Source organism: Sciurus vulgaris (assembly GCF_902686455.1).
Source record: "Sciurus vulgaris genome assembly, chromosome: 17".
Classification (NCBI taxonomy): domain Eukaryota; kingdom Metazoa; phylum Chordata; class Mammalia; order Rodentia; family Sciuridae; genus Sciurus; species Sciurus vulgaris.
This window is the reverse complement of record NC_136478.1, coordinates 46,085,255-46,111,044: the sequence shown is the minus strand read 5'-3', so window position 1 is coordinate 46,111,044 and position 25,790 is coordinate 46,085,255. Positions and strand designations below refer to the sequence as shown.

At 39.6% G+C, this 25,790-nt stretch overlaps 1 long non-coding RNA gene and 1 pseudogene across 2 annotated transcripts; one reads left to right on the top strand and one right to left on the bottom strand.

Annotated features, from left to right (window-relative positions):
• Positions 1-3,064: 3,064 nt before the first annotated feature.
• On the bottom strand, positions 3,065-16,563 carry LOC306649205. Its single transcript, XR_013760608.1, has 3 exons — positions 15,940-16,563; positions 6,799-6,880; positions 3,065-3,631 (listed from the first exon to the last, which is right to left on the bottom strand). It is a non-coding gene; the product is annotated as an uncharacterized lncRNA (long non-coding RNA).
• A 3,366-nt stretch (positions 16,564-19,929) lies between these two features.
• On the top strand, positions 19,930-21,359 carry LOC306647678 (transmembrane protein 184C-like; annotated as a pseudogene). The gene is made up of 2 exons: positions 19,930-20,052; positions 20,147-21,359. The product of its transcript is annotated as a transmembrane protein 184C-like (transcript).
• Positions 21,360-25,790: the final 4,431 nt, after the last annotated feature.

Here is a 25,790-nt window from a genome sequence, read left to right as displayed (position 1 = left end):
AATGTATTTGACTTTCTGCAAATAATCACTCTAATGAATCTTGAAAGGAAGTGCAAACCTAAGTACCAGAAGTTTGAAAATTGCTTGAGAATTTATTTTTTGCCAGAAAATATTGTGCCTGTGATTACAGACCCCAAGACTCATCATCTCTTCAGTTTTCCTACTTCTATTTACCAAGAGGGACTGTCTAAGTTTCTTAAGTATTTCCAAATTTAGGAAAACTGGCTTTGACATTGAGAACCACCTTCCTCAGCCCACGCATACATGAGAAAAAAGGCAAGATCCAACACCTCTACTGGGCTATGGATTTTGCCCAGATATCTGCTAATTATAATGTTTCAAAGAAAAGGGCAGGGGGAATAGGAAGTGTGAAAAGGAATGAATAGATTGTAAACATAATGCATTGCGGTTCAGGTGTGAATGATCCCCCAAATCCCTTTTACATTAACCAACTAAGAATATAATGTTTCCCACATGTGCAAGCCTTTCCTTGTGCCCCAGGACACCATGGAGCATGGTTAATATTATGCTCAGTGTTCAGCTACAAACTTTTTCCTACTTAAATAGGGATAAATGTTTCTCTCATGATACACCATAGGACTGTTGGTTTTGACATGAAACCAAGGTTACTTGCAGGATTTCTCTCAAAAAATGCAATTAAAAATTTGTTAGAAATCGGTTGGCTTTGCCTTGGGATGGTTTTCCTGCAAAGCTTTTCAAAGAATCTGACCAGAAGAGGATCCAGTGACCTATCTTACAGAGCCTGTGCAAATAATGCAAACCCTCCTATTTCTCAACATAGTCTCCACTCTCAAGTCAAGTGAAGAGAATACTGTTGTAAAAGTACCAGTTCTAAGTGAAAGTTCATTGTAAACATGGTTTTCAGCATGGAGCTGTGGTGGCAGTCAGCAGTGCTTCCCAGTCTTCCAGAATTCCTAAGAGAAGCTATTCCTGAGATCAGACGAGATCAGGTGCATTCAGGGTAGTATGGCCGTACAAGGTATTTCTGTAGGTGAGGCAACGCTCAGGAATTGATAGGTTAAAGCATTCTCATGGACATGCTGATGGGGTTACTTAATAAGCAAGTTTGTGAAGAGAATCATCGCCAGGTTTTAATGGCATGAAATTCAAAATTTTAACTGCAGTAGTCTTTTTAAGGTTAGACTTTTGTGGCACACACCCAGACCCCTTGCCAATGACGTGGTTTTCTACAGCTGGGCATTTTCCAAGTCAACCTAAATGTCAACTGAGAAACAAGAAGGTGAAGGCAATTGAAAGCTGCCATTGGCCCTGAATTTACTCAATCTGATGTGCTTTGCATTGGGATAGATATTATATTATTAAAGAATTGTATGAAATGTGGCTGAATGCACACCTTAGGTTTTTCTGATATCATCTACTGGACTAGGAGCCTCTAAAACTGAGTTTACCTGTATAATTGGAGGTACAGTTTCAATTTTAATGAAGCATTTTATATGAACTGTCAAATTTGATGAATGTTCTAAAGAGATTCTTCAAAGAATAGGGTGAAGAATGTACTGTGCTCATTTTTCTCGATTCTTGAAATTGCTTGTTTTTTTTTTTTTATAGGATAAGAAATGAGACAAGAACCCCTATTTGAAAAACTGACATTAAAAGAATGAAGTCAGAGACATTGGGTATGTGGCATGTTTGTGGTGAATATAAGTAATTACTACAATAAAATGGATTTTGAATTTAGTTAATGCTTTACTATCCACTTTTCCTCCTCTGTATGTCCTATCACATCTTTAGATACTTTCTAAAATTTTCTGTTTATGAAATTCAGGTTTTGACCATTTGGGGTCTTCAATTTATTATTTTAGCAGAGACACTTTTATTTAAATTTCTGATGTTGTGGTGCACTGTTTATTTGGACAGCCTCTATTCTCTGTGGCATTTACAAATTTATACTTGTTTAAATTTACTTGCTTAGGTGTAGATGCTCTGTTGTAAGGAAAACCTTTCTTGATAGGTCATGTGCCTGAAAAGCAAGGTCAGCATATGTGTAATCAACTGTCCCATGTAATCAACAGGATTGAGCCAGGAATTTGCAAGAGCATTGCTCACACTTGCAAGTTGAACAATTGTCAATAATTATGTTGCTTGAAGAATGATTTCACAATTTCTTCTTGTATTATTTGTATAGTGTTGTGAAGATGAAGAAGTTTCCTTGGTATTTTTGGAAGACTAGTAACAATAACAATTTTATTTAGTGTCTATTCACTGAAGTTGTTTTTCATCTCCAACACACTTCTGCATTGTGTACCCCAAAACTATCCTTTACTACTTCCTTTTAGAATATTCAGTTTTGAACTTGTTTACCATCCCTCTCTTTCAGTGTGATGTATATTCAAAAATTGTATTCCACCACTTTGAAATCTGCTCATACACCATCATCAGGAAATTGTGTCATCCACCAATTTCACTTTTTTGGAGCATAATTGTGCCAGGGTCTGTGACACTGACCTGTAGTTTGCATCTTCCAGAGGCTGGTAAAAGAACCCTTGGGAAAGGGCCTTGTGTCAGCATGCAGTAGACAAGTAAAGTAGATGAATCCTTATGTGAAGACAGATTGACCAGATTTTCTTTATCTAAAGGTGAGTTGAAGGGCCCCTTGGAAACTCCTACCAAGAGAATTTCTGAGTGCAGCCCTGTGGTATGGGAGCAGTAATGGAGGTGGGGCTGGTAGGTGGAGTGAGCACAGAACACCTGTCTTGGTTTGCTAGCTCTCTCCTGGATTCCATCCGATATGCTGACATCCCTCTTGACATTATGGATCACAGCAGCCACCCACCTCCACTTAGAATTCAAACTTCCCAGGTTTCAGCTCTCTCTTGTTTGGGCATTCCAGAAAAGGAGGGGCATCACACCAGAGTTGGTGTGATGTTTACCTATTCAATCATCACCTAAACCAAAGAGAAGCACTTATTGCTCCCCTGCCTTGAGCTGTGAACAGTCATCATTCCATGTGACTGGTAGGGCCTTTGGTCATTGTGCTGACTCGGTAACATCCCGGGTGAGAACAAAGCCCTCCTCCGAGCAGGTTCGGAGGGCAATGCCGTGGGGGATGGTCATAAGCTGGCTCACCCACTAGATCTTCCATACCCCTCCATCTCTCCCCTGTCCTCTATATCTGGTGGGGGCTAATTGCCTGCAGCTGGATCAGGGTGGCCATGAGGTCAGGATGCCTGGCGCGGCCATACTAAGATCGCCACCTTGTGGTACTGGAGTATACTGCAGGCTGTCAGTGGTCTGTGGGTTCCCTTGTCCTGGATGGAGCTGGATGGTCAATACCCATGAGGTCCCGCTCCAACACACTCTGGCTCCTCTTCTCCTGGCAGCCCATGTTAGAATCTCATTTCTTGAAATGAGCAGGAACCCAGGACTTGCTGCCTTTGTCTTCCCTCTCACAATCAAGCTGTGCCAGCTCTTGTCTTGAATCTTGGTCTGAAGTGGCCAGGACCTGAAGAGTCTCTGATTACCATGGGAACCATGAGGACATCCTGTTGTCATTCCCCCTTTCTGTAATATCAGGCTGTATCTGCAGCACAGCCAGGATGTCAGGGAAGTCACCCATGGAAATCCACATTGCCCAAGTGCCAGAACATATCTGAGAAGAGAAACAAAGTGCATTATTTTACAAGAGCCTTGAACCTCTGAGCCTGTTAAACACAGCATGTTGAACCCCATTATTATTATTGTAGATCTCACATCATTTGCTATAAAGTCACAGAAACAATGCTACCCTAATTAGGTATTTCTTTTTGAAGAATTAAAACAAGGTTAGAAGAATTGTGAATGGAAGGAAATAAATGAGAGTTGAATGGATTTGGCATTCTGCAAATAATTAGGCTAATGAATCTTGAGGGGAATTGCTGACAACATAACTACTGGATGTTTGAAAATGGCCTGAAATTTTAATTTTTATTTTTTTCCAACAAATATTGTGCCTGGGATCATAGACCCTGAGGGTCATCACCTCTTCCATTTCTCTGATTATATTTACAGAGTCTGGCTAATTGCTTAGGCATTCCCTAATTCAGGGAAGCTGGCTTTGCCATTGAGAACCAGCATCCTCAGCCTCCCACTTACAGAGATTAAAGGCAATATCCAGCACCTCCACTGGGCTGTGGATTTTGCCCAGATATCTGCTGATTATAATATTTCAAAGAAAAGGGCAGGGGAAATAGGAAGAGTAAGAAATGAGTGATAGATTACAATCATAATGCTTTGTGCTTCAGTTGTGAATGATCCCCAAATCTCTAAAAACCTGAGAAGATAATATTTCCCACATGTTCCTACCTTTCCTTGTGCCCCAGGACACCATGGAGCACAGGGTTATGCTCAGTGTTCAGCTACAAACTTTTTCCTACTTAAATAGGGATAAATGTTCCTCTCATGATACACCACAGGACTGTGGGTCTTTACATGAAACTGAGGTTACTTGCTGAATTTTTCACAAAAGTGCAATTAAAACGATGTTAGAAATTGGTTGACTTTGCCTTGGGATGGCTTTTCTACAAAACTTTTCACAAAGTCTAACCAAAAGAGGATCCAGCCACCTACCTAAAAGAGCTTCTGCAATAATGCAAACCCTCCAATTTCTCAACATATTCTCCTCTCTTAAGTCAAGTGAAGAGAACATGGTTATAAAAGTACCAGTTCTAAGTGCAAGCTCATTCTAAACAGCATTTTTAACATGGAGCTGTGTTGGCAGTCGGCAGTGCTTCCCATTGTCCTGAATTTCCCAAGAGAACCAATTCTTCTAGGTGAGACAACTCTCAGAAATTTATAGGTTATATCATTCTTATGAACATGCTGATGGAGGTATTTTTTCAGCAAGTACTTGAAAATGACAACAATCCTCAAGTTTTAATACCATAAAATTCAGAATGTCAACTGCAGTAGTCTTTTTGAGGTAGTAACCTTTTGGGGCACACACACGGACTCCCTGTAAATTCAGTGATTTCTACAGTTGGGCTTTTTCCAAGACAACCTAAATATCAACTGGATAACCAAGAACTGAGTACAAATGAAAGCTGTCCTTGGACTTCCTTTGTTCAGTTGTTTGTGCTTTGCATTGGAACAGGTATTATTTTATTAAAGAATTGTATGATTTGGGGCTGAATACATATTTTAACTTCTGCTGATATCATTCAAGAGATGGATTTTAAACTGGGTTTCCATTTATAATTTGAGGTGCATTCTCAATATTAATGAAGCATTTTATAGGAATTGTAAAATTTGTGGGTGTGATGAAGAAGTGCTCTGTAGAATAGGGTGAAGGATCTGGTGTGCTCATGTTTATCTGGATTCTTGAAATTGTCTTTTCATTGTAGGGTAAGGAATGACAAAAGAACCCCTATTTGAAAAAACTGACATTGGAAGGATGAAATCAGAGACATTAGTATGTGGCATGTTTTTGGTGGATGTAAGAAATTACTAGAAAAGAAGTATATGAAATTTTGGTAAAGCAGTAATATCTGCTTTTCTTCTTCAGTATGTCTATCACTCTTCTATTTACTATTTAAAATTCATGTTCAAAAGTGTTTATGTCATTTTAATATGGGCTCATCACGCCATTATTAGGCACTTTTGTTTTCCCCATTTCAGTTTTTCGTACTATCATTTTTCCAGTGTCTGTGACACTGGACTGTAGTCTACATCCTTCAGGGACTGTCAAAAGAATGCCTAGCATTATCACAAAGTGCCTTTTTCTAGACAGGCCATAGATAGGTTATGCTTATGATCCATTATGTGAAGACAGTTTGACTAGACATTTCTACATCTAAAAGAGAGTTAAAGGGGTCCTTGAATACTCCTACTTAGAGAATTTCTTAGTGCAGCCTATTTGTAAGACAGCAGCAAAGGCAGTGGGCCTGGCAATGATTTGAGTGGAGAACACCTCTGTTGGCTTGCTTATACTCTCTGGAACCCATACCACATGCTGAGTGATTGACTCCTTCCTCTCCACATTACAGATCACAGCAGCCACCCATGTCCAATTAGATGTCAAAGATTCCAGGTTCCAGCACTATTTTGTTTGACCATTTCAGAAATGGGGCATCCCACTACAATTGGTGTAATTTTTTTTCAAATTCAATCATCACCTAACACAATGAGAAGTACTGAATGCTCCCAAGCATGGAACTGTCAACAGCCAGTATTCCCTGAGGCTGGTAGGACTGTAGGCCAATGTCCTGACTCCGACACATCTCAGGTGAGAACAGAGCTTGAGGAGCAGGTTTGGAGGACAATGCCGCAAGAGTTGGTGATAAGCTGGCTGACCCACTCACCCTTCTGTATCCCTCTGTTTCTCCCCTGTCCTCTAGACATGGTGGGGGCTAATTGCCTGCAGCTGGATCAGGGTGCCCATGTGGTCATGATTCCTGGTGAGGCCAAACAAGGACAGCAGCACCATGATGTTCTGCAGTATACTGCAGGATGTTAGTCTTCAGTGGGTTCCCTTGTCATGGATGGAGCTGGAAAGGCAAAGCCCCAAGTGGTGGCACCCCAGCACACCCTGGCTCCTCTTGTTCTGGGCAACAGTGTTAGAATAGCAATTCATGAGAACTGTAGGTCACTGTGACTAGCTCCCTTAATCTTCCCTTTCAAAATCACTGTGCTGGTTCTTGTCTTGAATCTTGTTCTGAAACAGACAGGATCTGGGGTTCAGATGTGAATGATCACAAAAATCTCTTCTGTACAAATAACCTGGATCTGCTTGCCATGGGAACTGTGACATCATTGTGTGGTCATTCAAATATCACAAATTACCTCAACTGGTATCTGCTGTGCAGTCACGATGTCAGAGAAACCACTCATGAAAATCCCATTGCCCAGTGCACAGAAAATATCCCTGGAAAGAGAAAAAAGGGCATTATTTTACAGGAGCCTGGAACCTCTGAGCCCATCAAACCCAACATGCCAGATGCCAGCTCCTTCTACTATGAATATTGTAGCTCCCCCATCTATTGTCTTTTGCTCTATTGTCACAGAAAGACTGTTCACCAAGTTAAGTATTTCTTTGAGAAAGATCAAAACTGGGACATAAGAATTTTGAATGGAAGTGAAATAATGGGAGTTGAATGGATATGACTTTCTGCAAACAATCACATGAATGAATCTTGAGAGGAAATTGCTGCAAACATAACTACCAGAAGTTTGAAAATTGCTTGAGAATTTAATTTTCTTTTCTGCCAGAGCATATTATGCTTGGGATTTCAGACACCCAGAGCTATCACCTCTTCCCTTTGTCTAATTATATTTACAGAAAATGTCTGGCTAAATTGCTTAGGCATTCCCTAATTTAGGGAAATTTGCTTTATGCTTTAGAACCACTTTCCTCAGCACCTCCCCCCCATTCCTGAGATACCAGGAAAAATCCAGTACCATCACGGGGCAGTGCATTTTGCCCATATATCTGCTAATTTTAATGTTTTGAAGAAATAGGCAGTGATAAAGTAGAGTAAGAAAGGAACAAGTAGATAGTAATAATAATATCTTGGGGCTCAGATGTGAATGATCACAAAAATCTCTTCTGTACGAATAACCTGAGCATATACTGTTTCCCACATGTTCCTGCCTCTCCTCATGTCCCATGCCACTGTGGAACACTGGAATAATTGTGCAGTCAATGTTAAGCTTCAAATTTTTTCATCCTTAAATATGGATAAATGTATCTCTCATGATACCCCAGGACTGTGGGATTTGACATACAACGAAGGTTACTTGCAGGATTTTTCACAAAAGTGCAATTAAAAATTCATTACAAACTGCTTGTCTTTGCCTTAGGATGATTTCCCTGCAAAGCTTTTCACAGAGTCAGACCAGAAGAGAATCTAGCCCCCTACTTTATAGAGCCTCTGCAGATAACATCAACCCACCAGTTTCTCAACATTTTCTCCTCTCTGAATTGAACATGGTTGGAAAATTACCAGTTTTAAATGGAAGCTCATTTTAAAATGGGTATTCAGTATGTAGTTGCTGTGGCAATCAACAGTACTTCCCCACTGACCTGGAGTTCCTAATACGTATTTTTGTAGAAGAGACAATTCTCAGAAATTGATGTTATATTATTCTCATGAACATGCTGATGCAGTTATTTAATCAGCAAGTTCTTGGAAAAGAAAATCATCACCACGCTTTAATGTCATGAAATTCAAAATGTCAACACCAGTAGTCATTTCCATGTAGTAGTCTTTTGTGACACACACCAAAACTCCTTGCAAATGAAGTGAACTTCTACAACTAGGCATTTTCCAAGTTAACCTTAATGTCAACTGGAAAGACAAAAGAGAGCTGCCCTTGGCCCTGCATCAACTCAGTCTATTGTTCTTTGCATTGAGATAGATATTATTTTATTAAAGAATTATATTAATTGGGGCTGAACACATATTTCAGCTTCTGCTGCTCTCATTCACAAGGAACTAGGTGCACTTAAAACCTGGTTTAGAGCGCCTCTCTAGGCTAGCTTCCCGGGGCAGACCGCCCAGTGAGAGCCTTCTGATGCAGAGCCAACCACGGGTCCCCAAGCCAGCAGAGACATCCGATACACAAGCGGCTTCTGGGACCAGGGCTGGGCAGCCAGAGACCTCTCCAGGCAGCATCGTCCACCTCCAGCTGCAGGCTTTTTCCACGGGGCGATCCAAGATGGTGGACTAGAGGGTGACTGCATCTCCAGTTGCCCCACAACCCAGGATCCAAGAAGGGGAGGCATTGAGAGTCTCGGACTAAAATAGAACCACGGGGTGAGTCTCCCCCACCCAGCAAAGCTCAGCTGGGCGGCAGGCCCAGATTCGAGTGGCTTATTAGAGTGGGACAGGGCAGATAGCGTCTCCCCCAGGCAGCTCCGTGCAGTCTGGCGGTGGGCTCTGCCCACAGGGACAGATCCTCCAGCCTCTTGGAACAGGCCCCCCAGTGAGAGCCCTTCTGCACAGAAGAAGCGCGGCCAGCTCCAGCCCGCCCCACTGCCAGCTCCAGCCCGCCCCACTGCCAGCTTGAGCCCACCCGCAGATTGCTTCAGTGACCAGCACAGGGCGCCAGGGACTTCCCCAAGCAGCCCAGCCCCCCTCCAGTGGGAAGCGCCTCTCTAGGCTAGCTTCTCGGGGCAAATCACCCAGTGAGAGCCTGTCTACACAGAGCCAGCCACAAGTCCCCAAGCCAGTGGAGACCTCCAACCTACAACCAGCCTCTGGAACCAGGGCTGTGCAACAAGAGACCTCTCCAGGTCTCTCTCCCTGGAACCAGTAGCAGGCTAGGGGCAGCATTCTTCGGAAGCACTGCATTATCAAATTAATCCAAGACTTCTGGCTACTGAAGGCTGGTAGGTGATACACTGGAAATCTACAGGGTCACTATAAGCCAATAGAGGAAATCTACAATATCACAGAGTCCCATAGACATCTGACCAATATGAGAAAACAAGGGAAGAAAATGTCCCAAACAAACCTAGATACTATATCAATAAAACCCAATGACAGCACAGCAGAAGAAATGTCCGAAAGGGAGTTCAGGATGTACATAATTAAAACAATCAGAGAAGCAAACGAGGAGATGAAAGAACAAATGCAGGCATTAAATGAACACACTAATCAACAGTTAAGAGAGCAAATAATGGAAGCAAAAGAGCATTTCAATAAAGAGTTAGAGATACTGAAAAAAAACCAAACGGAAATCCTTGAAATGAAGGAAACAATAAACCAAGTTAAAAATGCCACAGAAAGCATAAACAATAGGATAGATCACCTGGAAGACAGAACTTCAGATATTGAAGACAAAATATTTAATCTTGAAAACAAGGTTGACCAAACAGAGAAGATGGTAAGAAATCATGAACAGAATCTACAAGAATTATGGGATATCATGAAGAGGCCAAATTTAAGAGTAATTGGGATTGAGGAAGGCTTAGAGAAACAAACCAAAGGAATGAACAATCTATTCAATGAAATAATAGCAGAAAATTTCCCAAATCTCAAGAACGAAATGGAAAACCAAGTACAAGAGGCTTATAGGACTCCAAATATGCAAAATTACAACAGACCTACACCAAGGCACATTATTATGAAAATACCTAACATTCAAAATAAAGACAGAATTTTAAAGGCCACGAGAGAAAAGAATCAGATTACATTCAGGGGAAAACCAATAAGAATATCAGCAGATTTTTCAGTCCAGACCCTAAAAGCTAGAAGGGCCTGGAACAACATTTACCAAGCCCTGAAAGAAAATGGATGCCAACCAAGAATTTTATACCCAGCAAAACTTACTTTCAGATTTGACGATGAGATAAAATCCTTCCACAATAAACAAAAGCTAAAGGAATTTACTAAAAGAAAGCAGGCATTACAGAACATTCTCAGCAAAATATTCCATGAGGAAGAGATGAAAAACAACAATGTAAATCAGCAACGGGAGGAACAAGCCTAAAGGAATAGCCAAATAAAGGAGAAAGCAAATCATGTCAAAAAACAAAAATGAGTCCAATGACTAGGAATACAAATCATATCACAATAATAACCCTGAATGTTAATGGCCTGAACTCATCAATCAAAAGATATAGACTGGCATATTGGATTAAAAAGAAAAATCCAACAATATGCTGCCTGCAACAGACCCATCTCATAGAAAGAGATACCCATAGACTAAAGGTGAAAGGATGGGAAAAAACATACCAAGCACACGAACACAGCAAAAAAGCTGGAGTATCCATCCTCATTTCAGATAATGTGGACTTCAAGCCAAAACTAGTCAGAAGGGATAAAGAAGGACATTACATAGTGCTTAAGGGAAGCATAAATCAGCAAGGCCTAACAATCATAAATATCTATGCCCTGAACATTGGTTCATCCATGTACGTCAAACAAATCCTTCTCAATTCCAGAAATCAAATAGACCACAACACAATAATACTAGGCAATTTTAACACACCTCTCTCACCGCTGGATAGATTGTCCAAACAAAAATTGAATAAAGAAACCATAGATCTCAATAACACAATCAACAATTTAGACTTAACCGACTTATATAGAATATACCATCCAACAAAGAACGAATACACTTTCTTCTCAGCAGCACATGAATCCTTCTCTAAAATAGACCATATTTTATGCCACAAAGCTACTGTTAGCAAATACAAGAAGATAGAGATACTACCTTGTACTCTAATGGACTGAAATTAGAAATAAATGACGGAAAAAACCAGAAACTTCTCCAATACTTGGAGATTAAATAATACACTATTATACGATGAATGGATAACAGAAGGCATCAGGAGGGAAATTAAAAAATTCTTAGAAGTAAATGAGAACAAAGACACATCATATCAAAATCTCTGGGACACTATGAAAGCAGTACTGAGAGGAAGATTTATTTCATGGGGCGCATTCAACAAAAGAAGTAGAAATCAACAAATAAACAACTTAACACTACAGCTCAAAGCCCTAGAAAAAGAAGAGCAGACCAACACCAAAAGTAGTAGAAGACAGGAAATAGTTAAAATCAGAGCTGAAATCAATAAAATTGAAACAAAAGAAACAATCGGAAAAATTAACAAAATAAATAGTTGGTTCTTTGAAAAAATAAACAAAATTGATAAACCCTTAGCCACGCTAACAAAGAGAAAAAGGGAGAAAACTCAAATTACTAAAATTCGGAATGAACAAGGAAATATCACAACAGACACGAGTGAAATACAAAACATAATTAGAAGCTATTTTGAAAATCTATACTCCAACAAAACAGAAAACCTTGAAGACATCAACAAGTTTCTAGAGACATATGAATTACCTAAACTGAATGAGGAAGACATACACAACTTAAATAAATCAATTTCAAGCAATGAAATAGAAGAGGTCATCAAAAGCCTACCAACAAAGAAAAGTCTGGGACCAGATGGGTTCTCAGCCGAGTTCTACAAAACCTTTAAAGAAGAGCTCATTCCAATACTTCTCAAAGTATTCCATAAAATAGAAGAGGAAGGAACCCTCCCAAACTCATTCTATGAAGGCAATATCACACTGATACCTAAACCAGACAGAGATACATCGAGGAAAGAAAATTTCAGACCAATATCCTTAATGAACATCGACGCAAAAATTCTCAACAAAATTTTAGCAAATCGCATACAAAAATATATTAAAAAGATAGTGCATCATGATCAAGTGGGTTTTATCCCAGGGATGCAAGGTTGGTTCAACATCCGGAAATCAATAAATGTCATTCACCATATCAACAGACTAAAAGTTAAGAATCACATGATTATTTCAATAGATGCAGAAAAAGCATTTGATAAAATACAGCATCCCTTCATGCTCAAAACACTAGAAAAAATTGGGGTAGTGGGATCATTCCTTAACATTGTGAAGGCCATCTATGCTAAGCCCATGTCCAATATCATTCTAAATGGTGAAAAACTGAAAGCATTCCCCCTAAAAACTGGAACAAGGCAGGGATGCCCTCTTTCACCACTTCTATTCAACATTGTTCTTGAGACTCTAGCCAGAGCAATTAGACAAACCAAAGAAATTAAAGGGATACGAATTGGAAAAGAGGAACTCAAACTATCCCTGTTCGCTGATGACATGATTATATATTTAGAGGAACCTGGAAATTCCACCAGAAAACTCTTAGAACTCATAAGTGAATTCAGTAAAGTAGCAGGTTACAAGATCAATGCCCATAAATCCAATGCATTTTTATACATAAGTGATGAATCTTCAGAAAGAGAAATTAGAAAAACTACCCCATTCACAATAGCATCAAAAAAATAAATAAAATACTTGGGAATCAATCTCACAAAAGAGGTGAAAGACCTCTACAATGAGAACTACAGAACACAAAAGAAAGAAATTAAAGAAAACCTTAGAAGGTGGAAAGATCTCCCATGTTCATGGATAGGAAGAATTAATATTGTCAAAATGGCCATACTACCAAAAGTGCTATATAGATTCAATGCAATTCCTATTAAAATCCCAATGATGTACCTTACAGAAATAGAGCAAGCAATTATGAAATTCATCTGGAAGAATAAGAAACCCAGAATAGCTAAAGCAATCCTCAGTAGAAAGAGCGAAGCAGGTGGTATCGCAATACCAGATTTTCAACTCTATTACAAAGCAATAGTAACAAAAACGGCATGGTATTGATACCAAAATAGAAAGGTAGATCAATGGCACAGAATAGAGGACACGGACACAAACCCAAATAAATACAATTTTCTCATACTAGACAAAGGGGCCAAAAATATGCAATGGGGAAAAGATAGCCTCTTCAACAAATGGTGCTGGGAAAACTGGAAAACCATATGCAACAGAATGAAATTAAACCCTTATCTCTCACCCTGCACAAAACTAAAGTCAAAATGGATCAAGGAACTCGGAATCAGACCAGAGACCCTGCATCTTATAGAAGAAAAAGTAGGCCCAAACCTTCAACTTGTTGGCTTAGGAGCAGACTTCCTTAACAGGACTCCCATAGCCCAAGAAATAAAAGCAAGAATCAACAACTGGGATAGATTCAAACTAAAAAGCTTTCTCTCAGCAAAGGAAACAATCAGTAATGTGAAGAGAGAGCCTACAGAGTGGGAGAATATCTTTGCCAATCATACTTCAGATAGAGCGCTAATACCCCGAATCTATAAAGAACTCAAAAAACTCTACACCAAGAATACAAATAATCCAATCAACAAATGGGCTAAGGAAATGAACAGACACTTCACAGAAGAAGATGTACAAGCAATCAACAGATATATGAAAAAATGTTCAGCATCTCTAGTAATAAGAGAAATGCAAATCAAAACTACCCTAAGATTTCATCTCACCCCAATTAGAATGGCGATTATCAAGAACATAAGCAACAATAGGTGTTGGCGAGGATGTGGGGAAAAAGGTACACTCATACATTGCTGGTGGGGTTGCAAACTAGTGCAGCCACTCTGGAAAGCAGTATGGAGATTCCTCAGAAAGCTTGGAATGGAACCACCATTTGACCCAGCTATCCCACTCCTTGGCCTATCCCAAAGGACTTAAAATCAGCATACTACAGAGATACAGCCACATCAATGTTCATAGCTGCTCAATTCACTATAGCCAGATTGTGGAACCAACCTAGATGCCCTTCAGTTGATGAATGGATAAAGAAACTGTGGCATATATATACAATGGAATATTACTCCGCCATGAGGAATGACAAAATTATGGCATTCACAGGCAAATGGATGAAATTGGAGGGTATCATGCTAAGTGAGATAAGCCAATCTCAAAAAACTAAAGGACGAATGATCTCGCTGATAAGTGGATGAGGACATACGGGGATGGGGGGTAAGAGGGGTTAGTGTTAGGGTTAGGGTTAGGTTTAGGGTTAGGGATAAGGAGGGTGGTAAGAATGAGGAAGAAAGGAATGTATAGAGGGAAAAGAGGGGTGAGAGGGGAGGGGGGAAGGGAAAAAATAACAAAATGAATCAAACAACATTGCCCTATGTAAATTTATGATTTTTAATTAAAATTAAAAATTAAAAAAAAACCTGGTTTACCTGTATCATTTGAGGTACAGTCTCAATGTTAATGAAGCATTTTTATAGGAATTGTTAATTTTGATGGATGTTCTGAGGAGTTATTGTGTAGAATTGGGTGAAGAATGTGGTTTCCTCATCTTTACCATAGTTCTGGGAATTATTTGTTCTTTGTAGGGTAAGATATGACAGAAGAACCCATATTTGGAGAACTGACATTGAAAGAATTAGATCAGAGATAGTAGTTATGTGGCATATTTGTGGTTGTTTAAGCAATTACTAGAAATAAAAATAATATTGAATTTTGGAAATGTAATAGTATCTGCTTTTCCTCCTCAGTAGGTCTATCACAACTTTATTTTTTAAATATTCTTTATATAAAATTTAGATTTTGTCCATATTGGTTCTTCTATTTTGTATTACAGCAGAAATGCTTTTGTATAAATTTCTGATGATGTGTTGCACTGTTTATTTGGAGAGCTTTCATTCTCTGCTGCATTGTGAATTTTGTACGTGTTTAAATTGAAGTGCTTTGGTGTAGGTGCTCTGCTGTAAGGAAAGCTTTTCCTCATAGGCCATATGCCTGAATAGCAAAAGCCACTTATGTGTAATCAGCTGCCCCATGCAATCAAAAAATTGAACCAGTAATATGCAAGGGCATTGCTGTCCCTTGAAAGTTGAACTATTGTCAGTAATTACTGTTGCTTGAAGAATGATCTCACACTTACTCATTCCTGTATTTGTATAGTATTGTGAAGCTGAATAAATGCTCTGCATATTTTTTGGGAGATCTTTAAACATGGCAATTTTATTTAGTGTCTCTTCATTAAAATTAGTTTTCATCTCCAACATCTTCTGCATTGAGTGCTCTAAAACTATCCTTTACTCTTTCCTTTTTAAATGTTCAGGTTTGAACATGTGTTCCCATCCTCTCTGTGTGATGTGTGTTCAAAAATTGTGTTATGCCACTTTGAAATGTGCTCAACACACCATCATTAGGAACTTTTGTCATCCACCAATTTCGCTTTTTTGGAGCATTTTTGTGCCAGCGTCTGTTACACTGGACTCTAGTTTGCATCCTCCAGAGACTGTGAAAAGACTGCATTGTCACAAAGGCCTTGTGCCAGACAGGCAGTAGGCAGGTCAAGTGGTTGAAACTTTATTTGAAGACAGATTGGCCAGTTATTTCTACATCTAAAGGTGAGTTGAAGGGCCCCTAGAAAATTCCTAACAGGAGAATATCTGAGTGCAACCATGTTGTAAGGCAGAAGAAAAGGAGATTGGTCTTTGCAGGTGGAGAGAGCCTAGGACACCTCTCCTGGCTTGCTAGCTCTTTCCCTGGACTCCAACCCACAAGATGAATGATTGATTCCCTCCTTTCAACATTAGGACTCACAGCAGCCACCCACCTGCACTTAGAATTCAAACTTCCCAGGTTCCAGCTCTCTCCTCTTTGGACATTCCAGGATAGCAGGGCATCCCACCAGAGTTGGTATCATTTTCTTCAATTCAATCATCACCTAACACAATGAGGAGCAGCGAATGCTCCCATGCATTGAACTGTCAACTGCTATCATTCCCTGTGGTTGGTATGGCCCTAGGTCAGTGTGCTTACTCGGCCACATCCTGGGTGACAGCAGAGCTGGAGGAGTAGTTTCAGAGGGCAATGCTGATGGAGAAGGTGATATTCTGACTGACCCACTTGCCCTTCTGTACCCCTCCATCTCTCTTCTGTCCTCTAGACCTGGTGGGGCCTACTTGCCTCCAATTGGATCAGTGTGTCCATGTGGTCATGATTCCTTGTGAGGTCAAACCAGGACAACCTCACCTTGCAGTCCTGGAGTATATAGCGGGATATCAGTCTTCGGCAAGTTCCCTTGTACTGGATGGAAATGGATGGACAAAGGCTCATGGAGCTGCACCCCAACACACCCTGGCTCTTCTTCACCTGGGAGAGGATGTTAAAATAGAATTTCTTGATAAGAGCATGCCACTGTAAATCACTCCCTTCATCTAACCTCTCACAATCACAGTTGTGCTGATGATTGTCTTCAGTCTTTGAATCAGTCAGGACTTAAGGGTCTCTGGTTGCCAAGGGAACCCTGGCATTGTCATGTGTTCATTTAGCCTCTTGTTGCATCAGGTGGCATTGTCAGTGCAGCAAGGATTTCAGAGAAGTCACTCATGTAGACCAAAGATGCCCAAGGCCCAAAACCCCTCCTGAAAAGAGACACAAAAGGCATTCTTTTACTGGAGCATGGAACCTCTGAGCCTTTCAAACCCAACATGCTGGATGGTACACCATCCCACTCTGAATATGTAGCTTTCTTATCATTTGGTCTATTGTCACAGAAGCATGAGTATCCTAGTTAGGCATTTTTTGAAAGGATCAAATCCAGTGTAGAAGTATTTTGAATGGATTGCATGAATAACATTTGAATAGATATACTTTTCTGGAAATAATCACACTAATAAAACTTGAGAGAAATTGCTGCAAACATAACAACCAGAAGTTTAAAAATTGCATGAGAATTTATCTTTTTCTGTCAGCAAATACTGTGCCTGGAATCATAGATCCCAAGAGCCATCACTACTTCTCTTTGTCTATTCATATTTGCAGACAGGGTCTGATTAATCGTTCACCCATTCCCTCTTTTAGGAAAACTGTACTAGCCCTTGTGAACCACCTTGCTCAACCTCCCCATTCCTGAGATAGCAGGCAATGTCCAGCACCTCCACTGGGCTGAGCATTTTGTCCAGATATCATCTGGTTAGAATGTTTCAAAGTAAAGGGCAGGGGACATAGGAAGAATGTGAAGGAATGAGTTGATTGCACTTGAAGTATCTTGAGGTTCAGGTGGGAATGATTCAAAAAATTACTTTTATACTAATGAACTGAGAATATAATGTTTCCTCCCACATGTGCCTGCCTCTCCTTGTGCTCCAGGACACCATGGATCACTGGGATAATTGTCCAGTCAGTGTTCAGCTACAAGGTTTTCCCTTTTAAATCTTGATAAATCTATCTCCATCATGCACTTCATGACTTTGGGTCTTGTCATGCATTCAACTTTACTTGCAGGATTGTTATCAAAAGTGCAATTTAAAATTATTTTCAATTTATTTGGCTTTGCTTTGGGATGGTTTTCCTGCAAAGCTTTTTACAGAATCCAACCAGAAGAGGATCCAGTCACCTACCTTACAGAGATTCTGCAGTTAACACCAACCTTCCAGTTACTCAAAATTTTCTCCTTTGTTAAATCAAGTGAATAGAATTCACTTGGAAAAATATGATTATGGAGGGCAATGCTGCTGTGGATGGTTATATGCTGTTTGACCCATGTGCCCTTTGGACCCCTCCATCTCTTACCAGCCTACTAGACCTACTGGGTGCTAATTACCTGCAGCTGGATCAGGGTTGCCATGTGGTCATGATGCCTTGTGTGGCCAAATGAGGACAATATCACCTTGCATGCCTGGAGTATAGATCATGCTGTCAATCTTCAGCGGGTTCCTTGTCCTGGTGGGAGCTGGATGTTTAAAGTTCTTGTGGGCTGCACCTAACACACATGGCTCTCCTTTTCCTTGGGGACAATATTGGACTTGCCTTTCTTGATAACAGGAGGCCCCCCCACAACTCTCTTCCTTCGTCTTCCTTCTCACAATCACAGCTCTGCCAGTGCTTGCCTTGAATCTTTTAATGAAGTGGTTAGGACTGAAAGGTTTCTGGCTACTATGGTGCTGTCGTTCAGTCTTTATGTTACATCAGGCAGTATATTCAGCTTACCCAGGATGTCCAGGAAGTCACTCATGGAAACCCACATGGACCATGGCAAGCTTCTCTGATTGCCATGGGAACTGTGACATCATGGTGTGGTCATTCCACATTTCTGTTACATCAGCCAGTATCTGCAGTCCACACAGAATGCCAGGGAAGCCACTAATGAAAACCCCCATTGCCCAGTACCCAGAAAATCGCCCTGGGAATGGAAACAAAGTGCATTCTTTTATAGGAGCCTGGAACATCTGAGTCCATCAAACCCAATATGCTAGATTCCAGTCCCTTCCACTCTGAATATTGTAGCTCTCCCATCTTTTGCTCAAATGTCACAGAAGAATTGGTAACCTCATTAGGCATTTCATTGAAAGGATCAAAACCAGGGTAGAAGGATTTGGAGTTCATGTGAATGAATGTGATTTTAATGGATATGACTTTGAGCAAATAATCACACTAATGAATCTTGAGAAGAATTGTGGCAAATATAACTACCAGAAATTTAAAAATTGCATGAAGATTTAACGTTTTCTGCAAGTTAATATTGTGTCTGAGATCAAAGATTCTGAGAGCCATCACCTCTTCCATTTGCCTATTTACATTTAAGACAGGGTGTGACTAAGTTGCCTAGGCAATCCCTCTTTTAGGAAAACTGGACTTGCACTTTCCCAGTGACCATCATACCTGAGATAACAGTCAAGATCCAGCACCTCCACTGGGCTGTGCATTTTGTATAGATATCATCTGGTTAGAATATTTCAAAGAAAAGGGAACGGGAAATAGAAAGTATGAGAAAGGAATTAGTAGCTTGTAATAATATTGCCTTGGGGTTCAGGAAGGAATGATCCCAAAAATCACTTTTATACTAACAACCTGAACATATAATGTATCCCACATGTGCCTGCCTCTCCTTGTGCTCCAGGACAACATGGAGCACTGGGATAATTGATCAGTTATCAGCTACTAAATTTTCCTCCTTAAATAGAAATAAATCTTTCTCTCATGATACACCACAGGACTGCGGTTCTTGACATGTAACCAAGGTTACATGAAGGATTGCTCTCAAAAGTACAATTAGGCTTTGGCCTTGGGTTCCGCCGGGTGGGTGGGGCAAGTCCCATGCAAGAGGGTGAGGAAATCCTGGGCCCCTGTCTACCAACCGAGTGGAGCGAAGAGACGCTTGGGAGCGCAAGAGGGAGGAAGCTGGATCCTCAAAGGAAAGAAGGAGCAGGCAGAACCAGTGTGTGCAGGGGCCCTAGAGGGCAGTCCTGGTCAGCACCGCTCTACTCCAGGCCATGGTGCAGGCGGAGCTCTGCGATCCCCAGGTGAGGGCAGCGGCTCAGCCCGGTGTTTCCTTCGCGGCAGAACCAGGTAGATGAGGGGTGGGGAAGAAAGGATGCTGCCCGCACTGCTCCATGGTAACACCCTCAGCAGCCGCAGTTGCATCAAGAGCAGCAGAAAGCACAGGACGACGGAGGGGGCAGCTGGAGCTGTTGGTAAAGTCGCCTAAGCAGCTCTTTCTCCGTAGTATGCGAGTTGACAAAACAACCACAGAACAGGGCTCTGTATTACAATCTCCTTTGAGCTTTTTTCCTCGCTGCATGGATCTGATTTATGCGAAAACATGCCTTGCACGTGTACCTGGAGGAACTGGAGACAGTGGATTCGACCTTTAGCTGTGGTCATCTATCTGGTGTCCATAGTCGTTGTGGTTCCCCTATGCGTGTGGGAATTACAGGAAGTGGAAGTGGGACCGGGTGGAGAAAATAGTTAGAATATGTTAATGTAGCTGCTTAGAAGAACACGGTTTCGCAAGAATTCATCATTTCCCTGAAAGCAAGGTTGAAATACACACCAAGGCTTGGTTTACTGCCGAAATCATTTTGCTGTTGACTACACCTATATTGCTGTGGGTGATATTGCAACACCTAGTCCATTATACACAACCTGAACTACAAAAACCAATAATAATAATTCTTTGGATGGTACCCATAAACACTTTAGATAGTTGGATAGCTTTAAAATATCCCAGCAATGCAATATATGTGGATACCTGCAGAGAATGCTATGAAGCTTATATCATTTACAACTTTATGGGATTCCTTACTAATCATCTAACTAACTGATATCCAAATCTGTTATTAATCCTTGAAGCCAAAGATCAGCAGAAACATTTTCCACCTTTATGTTGCTGTCCACCATGGCCTATGGGAGAAGTATTGCTATTTAGGTGCAAACTGGGTGTACTGCGGTACACAGTCGTCAGGTCCTTCACCACCATTGTTGCTTTGATTGTGAGCTGCTTGGTATATATGAGGAAGGAAACTTCAGCTTTTCAAATACTTGGACTTATTTGGTTATAATAAATAATATGTCGCAATTGTTTGCTATGTATTGTCTCCTGCTGTTCTATAAAGTACTAAAGGAAGAACTAAAGGAAGAACATGTTGGCAAATTTCTTTGTGTAAAGCTGGTGGTTTTTGTTTCTTTTTGGCAAGCAGTAGTTATTGCTTTGATGGTAAAAGTTGGTGTTATTTATGAAAAGCATACATGGGAATGGCAAATAGTAGAAGCTGTGGCCACAGGACTCCAGGACTTTATTACCTGTATTGAGATGTTCCTTGCTGCTATTGCTCATCACTACACATTCTCCTATAAACCATATGTCCAAGAAGCAGAAGAGGGCTCATGCTTTGATTCCTTTCTTGCCATGTGGGATGTTTCAGATATCAGAGATGATATTTCTGAACAAGTGAGACATGTTGAACGGACAGTCAGGGGACATCATAGGAAAAAAATTTTCCTGAGGATCAAGATCAAAATGAACACACAAGCTTGTTATCATCATCATCACAAGATGCAATTTCTGTTGCCTCTTCTATGCCACCTTCACCCATGTGTCACTATCAAAGTTTTGGACACACTGTGACTCCACAGACTATACCTACTACAGCTAAGATATGTGAGGAAATACTTAATGATGTTACAGAAGAGAAAAAAAAAAAGAGCCTTTAGGTAAATCTGTGGACTCCTGAACAGTGTGCAGAAGCAAACTGCTACAACCATGTTATTCTAAGCCTGAGCCTGGTGTCCCTTGGCTCAGGATTTTGTGCTTGGGACAAGCCAGGAATGATGGAAAATTTCAACATAAACACAGATGAAAACCAAGTACAACTACTGGATTTATACACGTGAGTTTTGTATATCACAAATAATCAGTCTAAATTTCCTAGATTTAGACTTGATTTCTGAACACTAGAACATCAATACTCAAATGGTAGAAAATGACTACAGCTAAAATGCTCCTGATGTTACACTGCATTATCAAGAGAATGGACCTAAATGAGGAAAATTTAAAAATCAGTGCTTCCTACTACTGCTGCATAAATACAATGCTCTGGACAGAAAGCATAAATTCAGAAATTAGTGGAACTTAATGGTAATCATGTGCCATATAAGCTTGCCTAACAATTATTTCTCTACTTCCCACCTGAATGTTTTTCAATAAAGAAGAGTTTATCATTTAAAAAAATACAATTAAATATTCATTAGAAATTGGTTGGCTTTGCCTTGAGATGGTTTTCCTGCAAAGATTTTCACAGCATCTGACCAGAAGAGGATCCAGGCGAGTCACCGGTGTCTATGTGTAGGTGACACTGTTGTCTTCACACCTTCAAGGAAGAAACCCCAGTCAATAATTAAACATCAGGTACATATTTAAAACTAATTTTTGATTAATTCGAGTGGGAAGATTGCATATTAGGAAAGTCCAACCCTCTCAAGAAATGAAACTCAATGAATCAGATGTATACATAGGTATATTATTTCAGTCCTGTCTCTTTTCAGGTATATTATCAGACCTAATATTTTTAATTCACTAACTGAGCCAACATTGAGAAGTAAGCACCCTAAGGTTCATTGTTTGAATTTGCATCTGTGGTGCTCCATTGAGTTCAGTGTGACCTTGATGCTAAATATGACGAATGATCTCATCTGTAAGATTTGGGCAGTCATATTACCTATATTCTAGAGCTATGATGTGTGAAAGAAGATGAACAACAAATAGGGAAGTGTTTCTGACCTATAATGACCTCTATAGAAATGTTGGCTTTTATGCATTAATGATGCAGTTCCTTATACCTGTGACTGGGAAGATTAAATTCAGTTATTTTAATATTGATTACCACTTTGTTGGATGGTACATTCTATATATGTCTGTTAAGTCTGTATGATTACACAAATGGTATGCCTTTACTCCATGTACAATCAGAGAAACAACATGTATCCCATTTGCTTATGATAAAAATAAATTTTAAAAAATAGTGATTACCTGTTTTGCTGCCTCAACAAATTTCCTTACTGTTAGAGCATTTTATCAATATCTGTAGAAAAATCTTTTGTTTGTACTTTAGCACTGTCTTTGAATCCCCAGGGTAAGTATCAATCTTACACACCTGTTACTATCATGACCAGAATAAATATCCTAAGTAAACCAAGTTCAGTTATCAAATATTAGTATGGACATATTCTAATTGTTTTCTCCTCAGTCATCTGGAATCAGGGTGGTAATTGATGTCAGAGCTAAAGATAGACTGAGAGTCATTCCATTTAAGGTTTTCCTTTAAAAAAGAAGAATTTGACCCAAGCCTGATAAAGGGCCTCCAAAATAATCCCAGTTTTCATCTTCATGAAGTAAGTGAATATATTTCTTCAGTTCACAAACACAAGCATAAATTTGATAGAGAAAATTTGATTTTGATCTACTGATGAAATATTTAAATACAAAGCATATTTGTGCTTTAAATTGTCTGAAATAGTATTTTAATAATTCCTAGCCACATAATAAATGTATGTGTCATATAAAATCATGTGTATGTAGCTAAATCATTTCATGATGCCAGAACTTTAAATATTCATGAATATGGAATACCATTTAAAAATAATATCTACTTCATTAATATATTGAAGTGTTGACTTTTATTTATTTTAATTGTAATCTAGTGTTTGTGCTTCGATATATGACCCAGCATTTAATTCTACAGGTGTATACAGTGCGAAGTGATCAAATAAGGGTAAATTTTATTTTCTCAAATATTATCTTTTTTATGTTTGAAACCTGAAAACTCTTCTTTGATTATTTTGAATTGTATAAATATTTATTATAGACTGTAATCATGCTATTGTGCTATAAAACCTAAGAGTTTCTTTCCACTCTTAACAGTATTGGGCATTTCTTACCCACTGTTTCTTTCACTTCCTTTCTTATCATCTAGGAAGATTTTCTGTTCTGAGCTTCTGTGTGATCATCATATCCAAGTTTAATTCATGTGTGCCAACATGCAGTACTTATGGAAAATGTGAACTCCCTACCACCACTAGCAAAAGGCAATCTTATCCCCAAGTAACAATCAGGTCAATTGATCTAATTTCCTCCATTCACTCATTTTGTGTTTTAAGGTTGTTTCCCAAGATAAGTCCACAGAAAAGAAATGGAATATTAAAAATCAAATATCCATATGTGTCTGACCTTTTATGGGTTATATTTGATCACTAAAACTAGGACACAGTTCTCCTATTTTGTGATATATTTGTATGTATGAATGGCATTTGCACATTCATATAAATTTACTTTATATTAGTCAAAATAGTATATGTATATTTTTATAATTTAATTTTAAATACATCTATGTTACCATGGAATAAATAAGTTGTTTAAAAAATTGTTTTAGTCTGATCATTTTGGTGTATGCCTGTAATTCCAATGGCTTGGGAGGCTGAGAAGGAGAACAGAGAATTCAGTCAGCCTCAGAGTCTTAGCAAGGTCATGAAAAACTTAGCTGAACACTTTGTCAAAATAAATAATAACAGGGGCTGGGATGTGTCTCAGTGCTTAAGATCCCAACTGCAGTCCTTTACATACATGACAGAACAATGTCTCCACCTGGCCATTACTGCCTGGCCTTGCTAAACTACCCAAGATAATTAATTCAGATCAGCATCCTGGATCTATCCTCACTTACTGCTCATCTTGCCATGCCCCCCTGAGAACATGCACTGGCTCTGCTTCAAAACCACCCCAGAACAGCTGGTTGTTCCAGCCTAGCTACAGATAACACTATATTGTTCAGTGGGGCCCTTCCATTAATAAAAATGTGTTGCTAACACTTCAAAATGGCAGGCTTAAGTTTGAATATGCAGTTCAGTGTAGAACAAGCACTTAACAGGTGTGTGACTCTAGATCCCATCCCAAGCACTTAAAAAAGAAAAATGAAATAACCAGGTGCACTGTGATATGCCTGTAATCCCAAAGGCTCAGGAGGATAAGGCAAAATCATAGTAAATTTGAGGTCAACCTTTTATTAAATGTTTTCTTTAAAATATATTTTGGGACCAAAAATTTTGATCACATCATCGAGGTGATCTTATGTCACACAGGAGTTTTGGTCACAAAAGAAATATATCAAGTTAACAACTGCTTCCCTTTCACCTAAGTTTGTGAAAATTTGAAAAATTTTCTCTGTTTGGAAAATTACCATACACATTTTCCTTTTTTCTACCTCTCCTCCCTCTTTTCAGCCCTCCAATCTACATGACTAGAAAGGATTTGTAATTATGTCACCTAATGCTAATTCTGGCATCTGGGGCGATTTTCTTGTGATTCCCATCCCCTGACAAGCTTTCCAGTATTCTGCTGTATATTTTGAATTCTTTTTAAGAACCTTTAGCATTTTTATAATAAAATGCAACCAGCTTTTCAAAATGTTAGCACTATTTTTCAAGGGTTTGGGGCGTTGAATGACATGACAAGGAAAGCACCTGGCAGAGTGTGGCTGTGTGATTCTGAGAGGCCCCTAATTCCTTTGTAGGGACTTACATGTTGTTCTAACCTAGAATATTCTTCCCTTTGCCCTTTAGCAAACATCTACTCATCCTTCAAGACCTAGCTGATTGTGAAGAATTTCCCTATACCTACACCCAGTCCATCAGATCTTCCTCTGGAAATTTGGAACCTGGGCAGTGATAAAGGGACAGAAGAAAGACTTAGAGTGGTGTCACGTAGCAGCAGTGTCCATGGAGAATGGTGCAGGGGGTTTGGGGTTCTGAGATCAAGTGACACAGCCCAACTCCTTTTTTTTGTTTGTTTGTTTTTGGTTTTGGTTTTTTGTTTATTTGTTTGTTTGTTTGTTTGGAACTTACATTCAGTTTCCTCTGACCACCCCAGAATCTTCTAAAATATTGCTTTTACGAAAAGCACCCATATTTGTTTTGGAACTTGTAACTCAAATCCCCAGCTTCTGTTCTGTCTCCCCAGCATGGAATCAGGCTGTTAGCATGGACAGTAGTTACACAGAAGTTATTATAGAACCTCTTCTTCTGAAACCAAACCTTAAGGAAGCCATGGTTAGAAAATTATCCTGCTTCATTCTGAGAAGCTTTATGCTGGTTGGTGAGGAGTGCACATTTGAATCTTTTTTGACAAGGAGC